Genomic DNA, 18,227 nt, shown 5'->3' on the forward strand with positions numbered 1-18,227 from the left:
TGGCTCAATGGTAATGAATCCATCTGCAATGCAGGACACTCGGGTTCAATCCCTGGGTTAGAAGATCCCCTGGAGAAGGAAATAGCAACCCACTCCTGTATTCTTGCCTGGAGAATCCCATGGACCGAGGAGCCTGGTGGGCTACAGTCCATGGGGTTCCAAAAGACTCAGACATGATTGAGCAACTAAACAACAAGAATAAAACACTGAATTTAGGAGGGTAGAGGAAAACTTTTTTCTCCCCTACATATCCTAAAGACTAAAGAAGTAGACCATAGACATCTGCCACCAAGCCCCAGGTCACAAAGAGTTGGCCTTTCCTTCAAATCATCCCTCATTTCATCCTTATGCCTGACTTCATAGGATGCAACTAGTGAGTGGATGAGAACGGAAAAAAGAAAGATGAAAACTGCAATACCTCTTCCGTCCCTCTGCAAGTCTAAAGAAACTCAGGTCACACCTAAGAGTAAGGGGGGCGGTTTGGTAGAGTTGGAAATGTAGTTATTGCAGTAATTTTGGAGAGAGACAAATGCAAATTCAATTTAGGATGTATTATGAAGATAAAGCTGATAAGTTTCACCAATGGACTGGATGTGGTGGGTGTGTAAGAAACAGAGACCAGGGTGGCTCCTAAATTTGAGGCCCGAAGAACTAAGTGATTAGAGATGATATTTCTGCTAAGATTGGAAGTGAAGAGAAGGATTGGATTTGGGGCAGAAAGGAATCAAGATTTCCATTTGGATATCAATACTTCATGTTTATTATACAACCAAGTGGAGATGTTAATTCACCAGATAGATAACAGAATCCGGAATTTAAGGTGAGGTGAAAGCTAGATGTATTAATTTGGAGACAATTAGCATTTGATAATATTTAAATCTGTGACACTGGATGAAATTACCTAGAGAGAATTTTTTGTTGTTGTTTAGTCACTAAGTCAAGTCTGACTCTTTGTGACCCCATGGACTGTAGCCTGCCAGGTTCCTCTGTCCATGGGATTTTCCAGGCGAGAATACTGGAGTGGGTTGTCATTTCCTTCTCCAGAGTACCCAATCCAGGGATAGAACCTGTGTTTTCTGCATTGGCAGGTAGAGTCTTTACCACTGAGTCACTAGGGAAGCCCAGAGAGCATATGGATTTAGACAACTCTGAATGTTCAGGAAGCAAGACTGTCCAGAATGGTTCAGGATACATATGACTTTATGTAGAAGACACATAGGAGCCTATATAGCCATACAGTACCCAAGAGAAGATGTGAGTGAGTCTTAGCATGGTTGTCTCTCTTGTTTACACAGAATACATGAGGCAATAAAAGATAATGACTAAGCTTTCAAGATGTCAAGTCAGACAGAACTGAGTACTAACTGAAGGTCTGCCACATGCAGGCCAGTTACATTAGGAAAGTGTTCAACCTTTCCAGGTCTGTTTTCCCACCAGCAAAATGAGCATCTTCTCATCCCTGGATCATAGAGTTATGAGAAATAAATGAAAACTGAATATAAAGCACTTAGCACAATGCTTGGCACTTCTAGTAAATGCTCAATAAGTGAGTTTTTGGTTATGATATGATGATGACTCTGGTACATTTCTTTATATTTCCTTCAAATGCATTTGCCTTTTAAACTTGTTTCAGTAGAAGAGAACAATTAAAAATCTTAATAATGAAATGGGATAGGGAAAGGAAATTCACCTTAGCTTAAATATATTTTACAATAGCAAGGAATAAAACTAAATTAGAACAAGAGGACTGAAAATTTAATCACAGAGAGAAAGATTTTGTAAGAATAGCATAATCTCACACCACACAGAGTTTTGGCTACTTCTTTCATGAAAATGAGCTTCCCTTGTGGCTCAGATGGTAAACAATCTGCCTCCAATGAAGGAGATGTGTGTTCGACCCCTGGGTCAGGAAGATCCTCTGAAGAAGGGAATGGCAACCCACTCCAGCATTCTTGTCTGGGAAATCCATGTACAGAGGAGCTGGCAGGCTACAGTCCATGGGACCACAAAAGAATCAGATACAACTTAGCAACTAAACAACAGAGACAGTGATCCACAGCTGAAGTATTCATGTAAATTAGGATGAAATACGAGAAACTATTTGCCATAATCATCTATCCAGCTTTCCCCACTCTGCCCTTCACTAGAAGAGGTGATCTAAAACTTTCACTTTCCAGAGAGGTGATTAGAAAGGATCTGGGCAAAGGTCAAGGCCAGGGGTGGGAATGGCAGGCAGCTCCTTCTCTGGAAGTAAGAAGTCTAAATTGAGTCCCCATGCTCCTCAATTGTTAAGCCCAAACTCCCCACATCCAGTTCACAGTAAAGGTACCCAGTAATGGGCAAATTCCTGCAACTTGTGCTTCTGATTGGTCCTAGTCTATCTCATTCTGCTTCCCTGATAGCTCAGTTGGTAAAGAATCTGCCTGCAAAGCAGTAGACCTCGGTTCAATTCCTGGGTGGGGAAGATCCACGGAGAAGGGATAGGCTACCCACACCAGTATTCCTGGGCTTTTCTTATGGCTCAGCTGGTAAATAATCCAGCTGCAATACAGGAGACCTGGGTTTGATCTCTGGGTAGGCAGATCACCTGGAGAAGGGAAAGGCTACCTACTCCTGTATTCTGGCCTGGAGAATTCCATGGACTGTATAATCCATGGGGTTGCAAAGAGTTGGACACGGCTGAGTGACTTTCATTTTCTTTCTATCTTATTTCAGATATATATCTTCATCTTTGTGACTGATGTCAACATTCATACAACTTAGGTGCTGTTGTAGGAAGATACGTGTATGACTTTGCCAGCTCTGATTTAAGCATGGAATAGATACAGAACAGCTCTGCTCTGTGCTCTGTGAGGCTCCACTAAGGGAACAACTCACTCTGGGAAGGCTACTGCCTGCAGGGAATCAAGCAATTTCAGAGACTCTGAATGCCTTGTGTTCCCATTGCCAAGGGCTGCCTGCTTGGTCAAAATAGACCTTAGTATGAATAAATGAAGAAAAGTATATATTCTCCAGAGGGTCAGTGTATATAAGGTTTCAGTGGGAAAATACGTCTTCCCAGGAGAGTGACCTGAATAGCTTGAGGCAGCATGAACTCCATATACTTAGACAACTCATTAGGGACAATGACAGTCAGAGATATAGCTAGTTTCTAGTAATATTCTCTGTAAGCCAGCACAGTCTCAGATCTTTCAGGTCTAAAATTCTCTTCTTCCTCATTGTTAAATTTTAATAACCTCATTTACTCCCTGGAGAGAGGTGGAATATATATGTGTGTAAATATATATATAATATATGTATATTATGTAATATATTGAAATATATAGAGATGTGGAGATGTATATATATATATACATAAACATTGTGCATATATATACATACGTATGTATATATATATCTTCAAAGATCTTCCCATAAGTTGGATGCAAGCTCACACCAGGTCTACTTGAGTTTGGATCTGTTAATATTAACCTTCAATAGCTAGACCACTTCTCTGGATATAATTTGCTCAAGGTAATAACTGATTAACATTACAAAAATCAATGAAAAATAAAATAATAATATATATTATAATTTTAACATGCCATATATTATCATTTATGCATGCTCAGTCATGTCCCACTTTTTGCAACCCCGTGGACTGTAGCCCACCAGGCTCCTCTGTCCATGGGATTTGACAAGCAAGAATACTGAAGTAAGTAGCCCTTCCATTCTCCAGGGGATCTTCTTGACCCAGGATAGAACCCAGGTCTCCTGCATTGCAGGAGGATTCTTTACCATCTGAGCCAATAGTAAATATAATATATAATTTTAAATTTAATTTAAAATGACATAAAAATGAGTACTATAGGCTAAAATATGTATTTTATACCTGCATATATATATAGCATAGATATTAATATAAAAGGTAAAAAAATAAATTAATATTTTAATAGAGGTGATAGGTGGTGGTATGGTGATGGTTTGATTTTTTTCCATATTCCAATATCTTAAAATATTATACAACTTAAGTAAATTGGAAAATAACCTTTTTTTTGTTTAGAAACAGCCTAGAGGGGAGTAAAACTTGCAGAAGGGGTATGACTTTTTGCAGATACTTCAACATGCAGATATTCTCTGAGAATAAAGAGCTCATATTAAAAGACAGAAGAAACCCAGCTCTTAAGGAACATGAGAGTCAGTGCCTACTTGTCACTGAGGGTCAGTCTATGGTCACCAGGAAAGCAATGGTCAGCTTTGGAAGCAATATCGCAGGTGACATTCCAAAGCAAACATTTCAATTTTTTTTTGCAATGCTACCTTGTCAAATATAAATGAAATCTGTCCTATGAATAGAAATATTCTATTAAAAAATACAATCTCACATAAGTTAAAATATAAGGTTAGCTTCTCTGACAGTGAGAGTGTGACAAGATAGTGAAAGAATTTCAACTTTTGGCCTAATCAGCAGTTTCCACAGAGCAGGGAACACTGTCTTCCTGCAACCTTGAGTGCTATCCAGCAATTACTCCAATTAGTGGAATCTTTGGCCACGAGAGGGAGCCCTCACCCAGTGAGACAAAATCTCAAAAGCGCTAACAAAAACGCACAAGAAGGCGAAATACAATCTTGATCTCACTTGCTCAGCTTTCTGTGGCGTCAGCATTCCATTTTAGAGTGAACCAGACTTTACTCTGGAGATGTTACATTCCCTCATGTCCAAAAACGTGTTACAAGCTTCACTGGCTTGGAACAAGCCCAAACACAAGGATGAAAGTCACCTCTTCAGAAGCTTGCTGCCTCACATCTGGATGCCCCTCTGAGAAAGCTGCACCTCTGTGATCACAAATCTCCCATAACAGGACAGAAAGGACTGGAGTGCTGCTAAGTTTAAGACACAGGCCAACATCGACATTGAAGCCAAAACGTCAAATACAGAACAGACATTTGCCTAGATGTATCAGAGCTGATGCTAACTTGCCAAAGCAATTTAATAGATGAGACTTGTGTGCTCCTGTTAGCTAAATATATCATTGTTGTTGTTCAATCGCTCAGTCGTGTCTGACTCTTTGTGATCACATGGAATGCAGCATGCCAGGCCTCCCTGTTCTTCATTATCTCCCGGACTTTGCTCAAATTCATGCCCATTGAGTCAGTGATACTATCTAACCATCTCATCCTCTGCCACCCTCTTTTTGCCCTCAGTCTTTCCCAGCAGCAGAGTCTTTTCCAATGAGTCAACTCTTCGCATCAGGTGGCCAAAATATTAGAGCTTCAACTTCAGCATCAGTCCTTCCAATGAATATTCAGGACTGATTTCCTTTAGGATTGGCTGGTTTGATCTCTTTGCAGTCCAAGGGACTCTGAAGAGTCTTCTCCAGCACTATAGTTTGAAAGCATCAATTCTTCACAGACATTATATTATACTTACTTTTCCTGGTCTACCAGTAAGAATGGAAAAGAGGGGATGGTGGTGTTAGAAGCAGTTTCAGGCTATAGTTATAAGAAACTAAGTCTAGGATTTGCCAAAGAATATTCTGTAAGCAAAAAAGATATTTCCTTCTCAGTTATAATTCTTATTAGTGTTTTTTAAGCTGTGAAGTCCTCAGCTGTGTAATTCTGAGAAAAATCAGTCAACCACTTGAACCTCAGTTTACTCAACTATATTTAATCTGTACTCTCAAGAATTCCTCTCAAGGGAATACCTAAATCTTTGGCACAGAACATTTGGGAGCTGTTATCTCTCTCTGCACACTTCCCAATTTAAAGAGGGAATTAAAAAAATTTTTTTCCTCATGATCTCTGGTTTAAAATCTACCTGGCAAGTAAATTCTTACTTCTTCCTGCCACTTTCTGGTTTCTTTTAATAATTATTTTTGAATTAACCTATTTCTTCAAATGGCATTCCAGCCACTAAATCTTTTTAAAGAGCCCAGTGATTCTTTTTTTTTTTACCATATGGAACAAAAATAAAATAATTTTTGTTCTTAGCAAAAGATTGCTGCACCTGCCTAGAATTTTAAAAGAAGTGTGCCTAGGGACCCCAGGAGTGTGCAGCAAACCATGCCATGACCCCACTTTAGCAGCCATCACACCGGCAGCCAGTAGGGCTGGGGGTCAGCCCTGCATACCAGTTGCACCCCTTGTAGTCAGGCTTGTCACAGCAATGATCTATGAGATGCAGCAAAACAGCTTGAAAGAGGAAGTTTACATGAATACAAACATACCTCAGGAAACAACAGAAGTCTCAAATAAACAGTTTAACTGTATAACTAAAGTGAAGTGAAATTTGCTCAATCGTGTCCTACTCTTTGTGACCCTATGGACTATAGAGTCCATGAAATTCTCTAGGCCAGAATACTGGAATGGGTAGCCTTTCCATTCTCCAGGGGATCTTCCCAACCCAGGGATTGAACCCAGGTCTCCCCCATTGCAGGTGGATTCTTTACCACCTGAGCCACAAGGGCAGCCCCAAGGAACTAGAAAAAGAACAAACAAACCCAAGATTAGTAGAAGTGAAGAGATAATAAAGATCAGAGCAGAAATAGAGACTGGGGGGGAAAAAAAAAAAAAACAGAACAGATCAATGCATCTAAGAATTGGTTCTTTGAAAAGAAAAAGACAGACAGACCTTTAGCCAGACTCATCAAGAAAAAAAAGAGGGCCTAAATAAAATCAGAAATGAAAGAGAAGTCACAACCAACACCACAAAAATACAAAGGATCACAAGAGATTACTACAAACAATTATATTCCAATAAAATGGACAACCTAGAAGAACTGGATGAATTCCTAGAAACATACAGTATCCCAAAAATAAATCAGGAAGAAGTAGAAAATATGAACAGACTGATTACGAGTAATGAAATTGGCTTGTAATCTTTATTAGATCTTAAGTCTGATAAGTTTATTATACTTTGCAGTTCCATCTATGTGAGAAAGATTCAAATTCTCACTCCATGAGATCTAGGATTTGAGTGTCAATTTTCTTATCTGACAGAAAGTGGTTAATGACACCATCATGTATGCAATGTAAAACTACTTCACAAAGAAGCCTGCCAATGATAATCCATTAGATTCTTTTCAGCTCCAAATGTCTCTGATTCTAATAAAGAGTAAGATGTCTACCACCTAGTAAATTGAGCCCTGCTGAAAGGTAGTCAGGCAAGGAATATGGAGGGAAGGTTTCCCTTTTGTCTTTTTCTTTTCATCCACTGAGAGGGAGATGAAGTCAACAGCTGTTGAAACAAACAAGCTCACTTAGTGAGTTGAATAATATCAAACTATTGCTCAAATGAAAAGAGCAGCTGGCTTTTTACCAAGACGTCATTGTCATACACACCCTCACATTTGGGATCATTAGAAATTTACATGGGGTGAATAGCACTGGAAAACTATATTTACTTTTCCATAAATCATCAGAAAAATGCTAGCATACTCTCAGTGAGATATGAGCAAAAAAAGAAAACACACACTCACCCAAGCAGATGTGTATTTTTCATGTGAATGTGAGGGAAACTGCTAGAAATAAATCTAAGCTTTCCAGAGACAAAGAAGTGGCAGGCATTCAAAGGAAGATAGATGCTGAGAGGAAAATGGGCAAGTGTAGCAGAGAAAAATGTGATCAATTTAAAAGCATAAATTACTTCAAATGTTTTAGATAGAACTAATTATTCCTAGGCCTGTTAAGAAGTCTGACCTCAGGATGATAGCATTTCAGACCTAAGAGTGTCTAAGCACACATTTCCAAATTTTATTAAGTTTACTTTTGTCTGATTATAAAACTCCAATACAGAAAAATCACAAAGTGTAAATAATAAGACAAAATCCATAATTCATATTCTAGTAAAAGTTAACTTGTAACTCCTTTTAGTATATCTTCCAAATATTTAAACATGCTATGCTATGCTAAGTCACTTCAGTCATGTCCGACTCTGTGCGACCCCACAGACGGCAGCCCACCAGGCTCCCCCATCCCTGGGATTCTCCAGGCAAGAACACTGGAGTGCATTGCCATTTCCTTCTCCAATGCATGAAAGTGAAAAGTGAAAGTGAAGTAGCTCAGTCGTGTCCAACTCTTAGCGACCCCATGGACTGCAGCTTACCAAGCTCCTCTGTCCATGGGATTTTCTAGGCAAGAGTACTGGAGTGGGGTGCCATTGCCTTCTCCCAATTTCAACATAGAGGATATCAAACAGTACCTAAAGTTTTGAATTCTGTCTTTGTTATTTAATATTATTTTACAAATTTTTCAATGTCATTTGAAACACTTTATAAACATTGTTAATGAATGTAAAATGTTCCCTTCTGTGAATGTTCACAATTACTAACCACTCCTCAATAATGGGAATTTTATTTTGGATTATCTTGTAACTGTAAAGTTACAAAGTAATAAAAACTTTCTTTCTTATATTATAAAATTCATAATGTTATTGTGGAAATATGGAGATTAAAGAAAATTACAGCAAATTAAAAACAAATTTTATCTCCATTTCTTTCCTTACTAAGGCAATTACCTGTAACGCATTTTTTCTAGGTACCAGAAATCTTCTATCATCTTTGGCCTTTTTCCAGATCCATCTTCCCTATGCTCCATCACATCAGTTCTCTTGGACAAAACTGTATCTTAAATTCAATAAATCATATTTCAAGTTCTTTGAAAACCCCTAAAGGAGATACTTTTGGGTGTTATGTTCAACAGATTTCTGGTGTTGCCTTACAAATTTAGATACAAAACAGGTTGCCAATTTCCTCATCTGTTGAGCTGGTCTCATATTACCTATTCAATGACAGGTGATTTCCTTTCTATTTTACCCAAATATTTGTGAGGGACCCCTAATGAGTATCAGACTACTGTTGGCTTAAGATGAAACATGTATATAGTAGCCTGTTCCATGAAGGACTCTGCTCACATTCTGATTGTTATTATTTTATTGTAAAGCTCTTTGTTACCATGTTTCTTAGGTCAGATTCACCTCACAAGGACCTTGAGATGAGGATTCCAGTGGAAGTGATTTATTAAGAAAGTGATTTCAGAGGAAATCAGGAAAGGGATGGAGGAAGAAGAAGAGAGAAGGGGGAACCAAGAAAGGCTGTGACTTCAGGCAAATTCCAGCTTCAGCCTCATCCAACTGGAGTCCGGGGGCCAGACTTTCAGACAGTTCAGTTCAGTTGCTCAGTCATATCCAACTCTTTACATCCCCATGGACTGCAGCACACCAGGCTTCCCTGTCCATACGAACTCCCAGAGCTTGCTCAAACTCATGTCCATTGAGTTGGTGGTCCTCTCCATCCAACCATCTCATCCTCTAGCATCCCCTTCTCCTGCTGCCTTCAATCTTTCCCGACATCAGGGTCTTCTCCAGTGAGTCAGGTTTTTGCATCAGGTGGCCAAAGTACTGGAGTTTCAGCTTCAACATCAGATCTTCCAATGAATATTTAGGATTGATTTCCTTTAGGATGGACTGGTGGGATCTCCTTGCAGACCAAGGGACTCTCAAGAGTCTTCTCCAACACCACAGTTCAAAAGCATCAATTCTTTGGCACTCAGTTTTCTTTATAGTCCAGCTCTCACATCCCCATATGACTACTGGAAAAACCATAGCTTTGACTAGACAGACCTTTGTTGGCAAAGTAATGTCTCTGCTTTTTAATATGCTGTTTAAGTTGGTCATAGCTTTTCTTTCAAGGAGCAAGCGTCTTTTAATTTCATGGCTGCAGTCACCATATGCAGTGATTTTGGAGCCCAAAAAAACAAAGTCTGTCACTGTTTCCATTGTTTCCCCATTTATTTTCCATGAAATGATGGGGCCAGTTGCCAGGATCTTAGTTTTTTGAATGTTGAGTTTTAAACCAACATTTTCACTCTCCTCTTTCACTTTTATCAAGAGGTTCTTTAGTTCTTCTTCACTTCCTGCCATAAGGGTGGTGTCATCTGTGTATCTGAGGTTATTGATATTTCTCCCACAATCTTGATTCCAGCTTGTGCTTCTGATCACCCTGCCCATCAGAAAACACAGTTTCCCCCACAATTAGTCTCTCCCATCAGGAAGTTTCCATAAGCCTCTTATCCTTATTCTTCAGAGGGCAGACAGAATGAAAACCACAACCACAGAAACTAATCAAACTGATCACATGGACCACAGCCTTGTATAACTCAATGAAATTATTAGCCATGCTGTGTAGGGCCCTCCAAGACACATGGGTCATGGTGGAGAGTTCTGATAAAACGTGGTCCACTGGAGAAGGGCATGGCAAACCATTTCAGTATTCTTGCCTTGAGAACCACATCAACAGTATTAAGAATTTCAGACATTTGAACCTAAACATCAGCCATTCCTGAAGAGCTGCTCTGAGGACCCTAACCTCCCTGATGACAACTCCTATACCCTCTGCAGAGGGTGCCAAAGGGTCTCAGATGCAGGTCTTCAGAAGCAAAATACAAGGCAGCTGGCAGAGGATTCACAAAAAGAGCAAAGGGGCTCCAGGACATCTGCTGGACCATCAACACCATTCACTGTTCTCATGGACTGAATGTTTGTTTCCCAGCATTCATATACTGAGACCTCATCCCCAATGTGATAGTATTAGGAGGTGAGGCCTTTGGGAGGTAACTAAGTCATGGGGGTGGGGTGAGCCCTTATGAAATGGGATTAATGCTTTTATGAGAAAAAGATAATGTTTCTCTCCACCATGTAAGGATAAAATGACTGTCTATGATCCAGGAAGCAGGCTCTCACCAGACACTGAATCCATTGGAACCCTGATCTTAGACTTGACAAATGAATTGATAAATCAGTTTCTGTTGGTTAAGGCACCCAGGCTACAATGCCTTCTTATAGCATTTGTTACTGATTAATCTGCCTCCCAATGCAGGGAACACAGGAGATGCGGATTCGATCCCTAGGTGGGGAAAGCCCTCTGGAGGAGGGCATGGCAACCCACTCCAGTATTCCCGCCTGGAGAATCCCTTGGACAGAGAAGCCTGGCAGGCTACAGTCCACAAGGCTGCAAAGAGTTGGACACGACTGACAGCATGCACGCATGCACACAACTACACATATCACACACACACAAGCACACAAGACAACTACACATATCAAAATCCCCACTAAACTGCAGACCTGGGCTTTGTGACTTTATCTATCTCCTATCTAGCAGAGAATTCCATTATTAATGGTATAGCATGTTGAATTTAATCCTGTTAGAAGCTTTCACAAAATCAATTTGCTTTTAACTATTTGACAGTTAAGCTAGTTTTGATTCAGAATTCAAAACAGTTCAATATTTTTAAGATGCAGGTCTTTTTGTGGATGACCTTAGGCAGACAGAAAGTGTAAAATTTTGGAAACTGTAAATAAAACAAGTAGTCAGCACTGAGGTTAATGCATGAAGTCTAATGTTATCTATATGTAAAGGCAATAATCAGGGTTAAATTGTATTGGGAAAAAAATGGATTTTAAGGAAGTTAGTTGTTAGCCAGATTAACCATGGAGTTAATTCTACAAATTGTTGGGACTGGGAATGACTACCTGGCAGTTCCTTCTCATGCTAACAGATGGAAAACAAGTCTGAACTTCCACATGAGGATCTGGAGTGTAAACTGCATCAACAGAGGCATCAGTGGAGGTCTAAAAATTCCCATTGGATAGGCTTTTCAGTTACAGCTTAATTGGAAACACTTCTGATCAAAATAAGACATGAGAATAAAGAGAGGTTATCTCAGGAGGCAGAGATGATATGATTTACCCATCAAAACTCAGGCAGAGAAGCAGCAAATTGTTGCACTTTCCCTCAGTGTCTTGCAATATAGGAACAGAAGCATAAACACCTGCTATGTCTGAGTCCAGATAGCACAAAAGGAGAGAAACCACATATGGTTTTTAAAACCAATTTCTTTTTGGCCTAATTACCATTTCCACTGATAACATGACTGTTTTTTAGGCGTACAAAAACCAGCCTCACAAAACAGGTAAAGCTATTCAATGTGGAGATAAAAAGAGACTAGAATAGTTTGTTCACACTTCCTGAATTGCAAGAGAATAAAAAACTACTTGTCTATAAGCTCAAGCAGAAATATTAGGAGAAGAAAAGTAATATCATGCCTCCACCCCATCCCTGTTTTTCACAGTTTTTCTTGGTAGCTGAACTAGAATGTTCAAGTTCCATCAAGAAATCTAACACCAGATAAGAAGTTCATGCAACCACAGCAATTTATATATAATTATTTTGTTTCACCATCTGTTACACATCATGCACTACTACCAAAATAGCTTCAATGCAGTACAATGGCTATTTGTGTAAGGCACCCCAGTTAACCCCATGATGTTCCTTTGATGTTTAGAATACCTATAAAACACTCCCCCTTGACATAGGGCAACAACACTGAAATAACTTTTTTTAAAAGATCAAATTTTATGCACTATTTGTAATTAATATACCGAAGGTTGTAGATGCACCCTTTCCATGCCCATTAAGCACTGTTTTTCTCTACTATATACTCACATGCTTGATTTTTTTTCTTTCTTTCCTTACACAACAATAGGCAAATAAATATGAGAAACCAGCTAAAGATACCTATAAATCTGAGAAGAACTTTGTGATATGTGTTTGGACAACATAGTTCAGGGGAGAGTGAGTTGAATGTTCATCAAAGACAGGCAGGTTGAGAGACTCAGGAAAAGGATGTGAAGTCTAAGTGATGTCTTATCCTACCACTGGAGGGAATGTGGCACCCTACATATAACTAGCTTTCTTTTCACCCAGAAGAAAGGAGTCAGGCTTCAACAGAAAGCACTGGCATGGAGATGTCTCCCTTATGGTAGCGGCTGCTGCTGCTGCTAAGTCGCTTCAGTCGTGTCCAACACTGTGCGACCCCATAGACGGCAGCCCACCAGGCTCCCCCATCCCTGGGATTCTCCAGGCAAGAACACTGGAGTGGGTTGCCGTTTCCTTCTCCAAAAGGAACTACAGAAAGAAAGAAAGTGAAGTCGCTCAGTTGTGTCCGACTCTTTGCATCCCCATGGACTGTAACCTAGCAGGCTCCTCCATCCATGGAATTTTCCAGGCAAGAGTACTGGAGTGGGTCGCCATTATGAATATTTATGAAATATTATGATTAATTCATGATTGCATTTATATAAGAGGACAAACAGATCAGTGGCACAGAAAAGAGAACCCAGAAACAGCATCCAATACATATGAAAAGCATCAGAAGATCTATGTAGTAAATTCAATTACATGAGAAAATGATGGATTACTTAATAAACAGTACTGATACAACTAGATAAACACCTGGGAAAGTCCTCTATCTTTTAATGTTTACCAGTAAACTCAAAATTATTTATCATTGTAAATATGCAGAAAATAATAAAGGTATACATTCATATGTAGACTTTCTAGGGAACTTCATGTTAAAAACAGGCAGGGTGGGACCTCCTTAACCAAGACTGCTTCTCTTCTCTATTTTTCTCTAGCAATCATCTCAGTTTTCCCCCTTCTCCTTCATTCTTTTCAGGCATATAAAACTGGGTTTCCAACAGCATCCTGTTCCATTCAATTATTTAGAAATTCTTATCACTTCCATGTGCTCTTCTACCAGAGACTTTATGCACACAGTAAAAAAAATAGAGCTAGAATGGTCATTCATACACAGCACCTTTCCATATATCCTCCCCACACTCTGAAGCATCAAGGAGTGAAGACCACTTTGAGTCTAGAATCTATCAGATGACTCTAGCTTCATCACGACTAGAAGGAGAAATAGTTACTTTGCCTTTCATTTTTCCTACTTACAGAAATAGATTTTCTCTTTGATTTTTCAATTGAAAGAAAAGCATTTGGCATCTTGAGCTGTTGAATTGGTATAGAAATTAGTCTGCCTAAATTAGGAAGTCTCTACAGTAAATTGGCTTCAGTATATTGGCTAACCCAGCAGAACAGACTATGGGAAATTATATTGACCTTAATTACACAGTGAATTCATACTGGATACCCATACATGCTTTGGGTCTAATTTCTTCTCATATCTAAACACCATAAACATTTTACAATAGTTTAAATGTAGATGATCAGAATTACTTTATTACAGAAAGTTTTTCTTTATCAAACATACCAGAATTTATATACTCAAATAAGTGGAGCCTCTCTAAAATATCCCATGGCACTGTCATTGCTGTTACTAAAAATAGGTTTGCTTTTCTTTTCTCATAAATTAGTTTAGATCTTGTCAAAAATTCTTTGAATCTAAGTGATCCTTTGAAACTAAATGTGCAATCTGAATCCAGCCAAAATCATAAAGAGTAAAATCCACCTTTTCATAATAATACATGAAGTATTGAATATACATAGTTATAAAGAAAAAAATTGGGGAAACTCCACAAATAATACTCTGTGTGTGCACCCACATGTACCCATAACAAGGTAATAAGTGCTAGTATTTTAGGTGTTTCAAATTTACTTTCAACATAATTCTAAATATTTAGTGTTTCTAGTCATTTTTTTGATGGATTATACTTGCTATTTTATTGTCAAATTACCATTCAAATGCTGCACAGACACATAAATATCTTATTTATTCTTCCAGATCCATATGGTCCCTTCACTGAACCCAACTCAGTCTGCTCAACAATTCTCCAAGGATCTTGCTATCTGCGACTTCAAGGTATTTTTTATGTTACAAATAATCCTGGGGCTAAATGACCCTCCTCAACCCTTTGTCAACAACTGTCTAGCATTGCTTTTGAGACCTGACTCTGGATGCCGCTTCGAGGTGTTCTTTTCTGTAAAATGCAATGTTTTCACTTGGAGTAGCACTTGCCTAAGAGATAAAATCCAGTGTTGTGTTTCATTACAACAGGTCCTAATCAGCTGAAGCTTATTAACAACTAGGGGCTTTGAGTGACCCTCAAACAGCTTGCCATAGGAGCATCACCTGGGAATCTGTTCAAAATGCACATTCTCAAGCCCTGGCTCAGACCTGCTGAATCAGAAACTCTGGAGTGGCACCCAGAAGTCTGTTTAAAATAAGCCCTTCAGGTGTTTCTGACCACATACTCAAATTTAACAACCATTTATCTGGGGTATCAGTAAACGTCTGTCACATTGACCCTGCCAATCCTTCTTCAGCGAAAGTTAATCTTAAGGAAACCCCACAATTCTAGGTCGAAAATTGGGAAAAGACACAAAGAATGCAGTTGGAGTTTTAGGCTCATAGAGGGAGATGAGCCTTTTATTAAAAATACAAACATATAGATCTTAAAAGTTCTCATCAAAAGAAAAAAATTCTGTAACTTTGTATGGTGAAAGATGCTAATTAGACTTATTGTGGTGATCATTTTGCAATATATACAAATATTGAATCATGTTATATACAACATACCTACTTCTTGTCTCATGTTTATTTTCCTACCTTCTCTTATCCTGGCTATGTGAGTCCACATACCTCTCTGACTCTTCTGGTTGCCTTCCGCAAGGCTACATATGGGTCCTGAAAAGAAAAAACAATCATCTCTAACTTTCCATCCGTTATTTGTATTTCAGTTTATCTCTCCACAGAAAACCAACTATTGATGCAAAAAACAGTTTCTAGGGAATCTTGCATCATTCAAAGAGTTCTCCATCAAAACCTATTTCTCTTTGCACCTTTTCACTAAAGGTGGGACTTTGTGATATCTCACATTTTCTATGACTACTGTAGTCTTTAAACATCCAGTGAAACAGTCCCTTAACTGTTAGCTCCTTCTAGCAACAGGAGGCAAAGGTTGATTGGTGGAAAAATGGGCATGGAAGTAAGAAAAGCATGGATTCTGAATGGGATGCTGACTGGCAAAGTAAGAGAGTAATGAATTTTCCTAATCTTTTCTTTGTGCTGCTGCTGCTGCTGCTGCTAAGTCACTTCAGTCGTGTCCGACTCTGTGCAACCCCATAGACGGCAGCCCGCCAGGCTACCCTGTCCCTGGGATTCTCCAGGCAAGAACACTGGAGTGGGTTGCCATTTCCTTCTCCAATGCATGAAAGTGAAAAGTGAAAGTGAAGTTGCTCAGTCGTGTCCAACTCTTAGCGACCCCATGGACTGCAGCCTACCAGGCTCCTCTGTCTATGGGATTTTCCAGGCAACAGTACTGGAGTGGAGTGCCACTGCCTTCTCCATTTCTTTGTGCTAGGTCTTCCTAAATCATAAATCCTGTGGGCACATAATAAATGTAAATTTTAATAGCTCTTTGGAGTAGTTAGTCTTCACCTTGACTAGAATGTCAGAATCATTTGGAGAATTTTTTTAAATTTCTAGGCATAGTACCCACGTATCAGCAACTCTTAAATTTCCCAGGTGGTTCCAATGAGTAGTGAAGGTTGAGAACCACTGTTTTCAATTTCCTAGTTAAGGACTGTTAACAATTGGGTATCTTTGTTTCTCAATATTCTTGATTTTACAGTCAACTCCTCAAGGTCAGACCACAATTGGATCAAGAACCACACACAAAGGGAAACTGAGAGATACCTCAATAGCTCTAGGATCAAAATAAGACAATGATTACAAGATCAATAAGCTTTGATGCTGTTTATTTCCCTTTGTTTACAATGCTTTTTTTTTGTTCTATACAGGATCCCTATGTTGCCTTAGTGACAAAGTACCCACTACTGTTGAGAAAACTATGGGACAAATCTGCTAATATTGAAGCTTCAGTGACCCGAAAGGAGACTGTTTTCTTTGGTGGATGTTTGTATTTCTGAAAGTTATCTGAAGAGGAAAATATCTAACTCAATGAGCTGAAATGACAATGACCATAATTCAGGCTAAAGCGATTTCTTTTGTCCAAGAGATATTCCCATGATGCTTTGTGTGCTGGCTCTGGGAAAGATAGTTTGCAGATTTCCAGACCCAGCATCTCATGAAAAAATATAAAGGATTGATTATATTCTTTGCAGCCAAAGATGGAGAAGCTCTATACAGTCAACAAAAACAAGGCCAGGAGCTGACTGTGGCTCAGATCATGAACTCCTTATTGCCAAATTCAGACTGAAATTGAAGAAAGTAGGGAAAACCACTAGACCATTCAGGTATGACCTAAATCAAATCCCTTAAATTATACAGTGGAAGTGAGAAATAGATTTAAGGGCCTAGATCTGATAGATAGAGTGCCTGATGAACTATGGACATCCCCATGGAAAAAAAAAAAAAAAAGCAAAATGACTGTCTGGGGAGGCCTTAAAAATAGCTGTGAAAACAAGAGAAGTGAAAAGCAAAGGAGAAAAGGAAAGATATAAACATCTGAATGAAGAGTTCCAAAGAATAGCAAGGAGAGATAAGAAAGCCTTCCTCAGTGATCAATGCAAAGAAATAGAGGAAAACAACAGAATGAGAAAGACTAGAGATCTCTTCAAGAAAATGAGAGATACCAAGGGAACATTTCATGCAAAGATGTGCTCGATAAAGGACAGAAATGGTATGGACCTAACAGAAGCAGAAGATATTAAGAAGAGGTGGCAAGAATACGCAGAAGAACTGTACAAAAAAGATCTTCACGACCCAGATAATCACGATGGTGTGATCACTCACCTAGAGCTAGACATCCTGGAATGTGAAGTCAAGTGGGCCTTAGAAAGCATCACTATAAACAAAGCTAGTGGAGGTGATGGAATTCCAGTGGAGCTATTTCAAATCCTGAAAGATGATGCTGTGAAAGTGCTGCACTCAATATGCCAGCAAATTTGGAAAACTCAGCAGTGGCCACAGGACTGGAAAAGGTCAGTTTTTATTCCAATCCCAAAGAAAGACAATGTCATAGAATGCTCAGACTACTGCACAATTGTACCTTCTCACATGGTAGTAAAGTAATGCTCAAAATTCTCCAAGCCAGGCTTCAGCAATACATGAACCGTGAACTTCCAGATGTTCAAGCTGGTTTTAGAAAAGGTAGAGGAACCAGAGATCAAATTCCCAACATCCACTGGATCATGGAAAAAGCAAGAGAGTTCCAGAAAAACATCTATTTTTGCCTTATTGACTATGCCAAAGCTTTTGACTGTGTGGATCACAGTAAACTGTGGAAATTTTTTCAAGAGATGGGAATACCAGACCATCTGACCTGCCTCTTGAGAAACCTATATGCAGGTCAGGAAGCAACAGTTAGAACTGGACATGGAACAGACTGGTTCCAAATAGGAAAAGGAGTATGTCAAGGCTGTATATTGTCACCCTGCTTATTTAACTTCTATGCAGTGTACATCAGGAGAAACGCTGGGCTGGAA

The sequence above is a fragment of the Bos mutus genome, chromosome 2 (assembly GCF_027580195.1).
Source record: "Bos mutus isolate GX-2022 chromosome 2, NWIPB_WYAK_1.1, whole genome shotgun sequence".
In the NCBI taxonomy this organism is placed as follows: Eukaryota; Metazoa; Chordata; class Mammalia; order Artiodactyla; family Bovidae; genus Bos; species Bos mutus.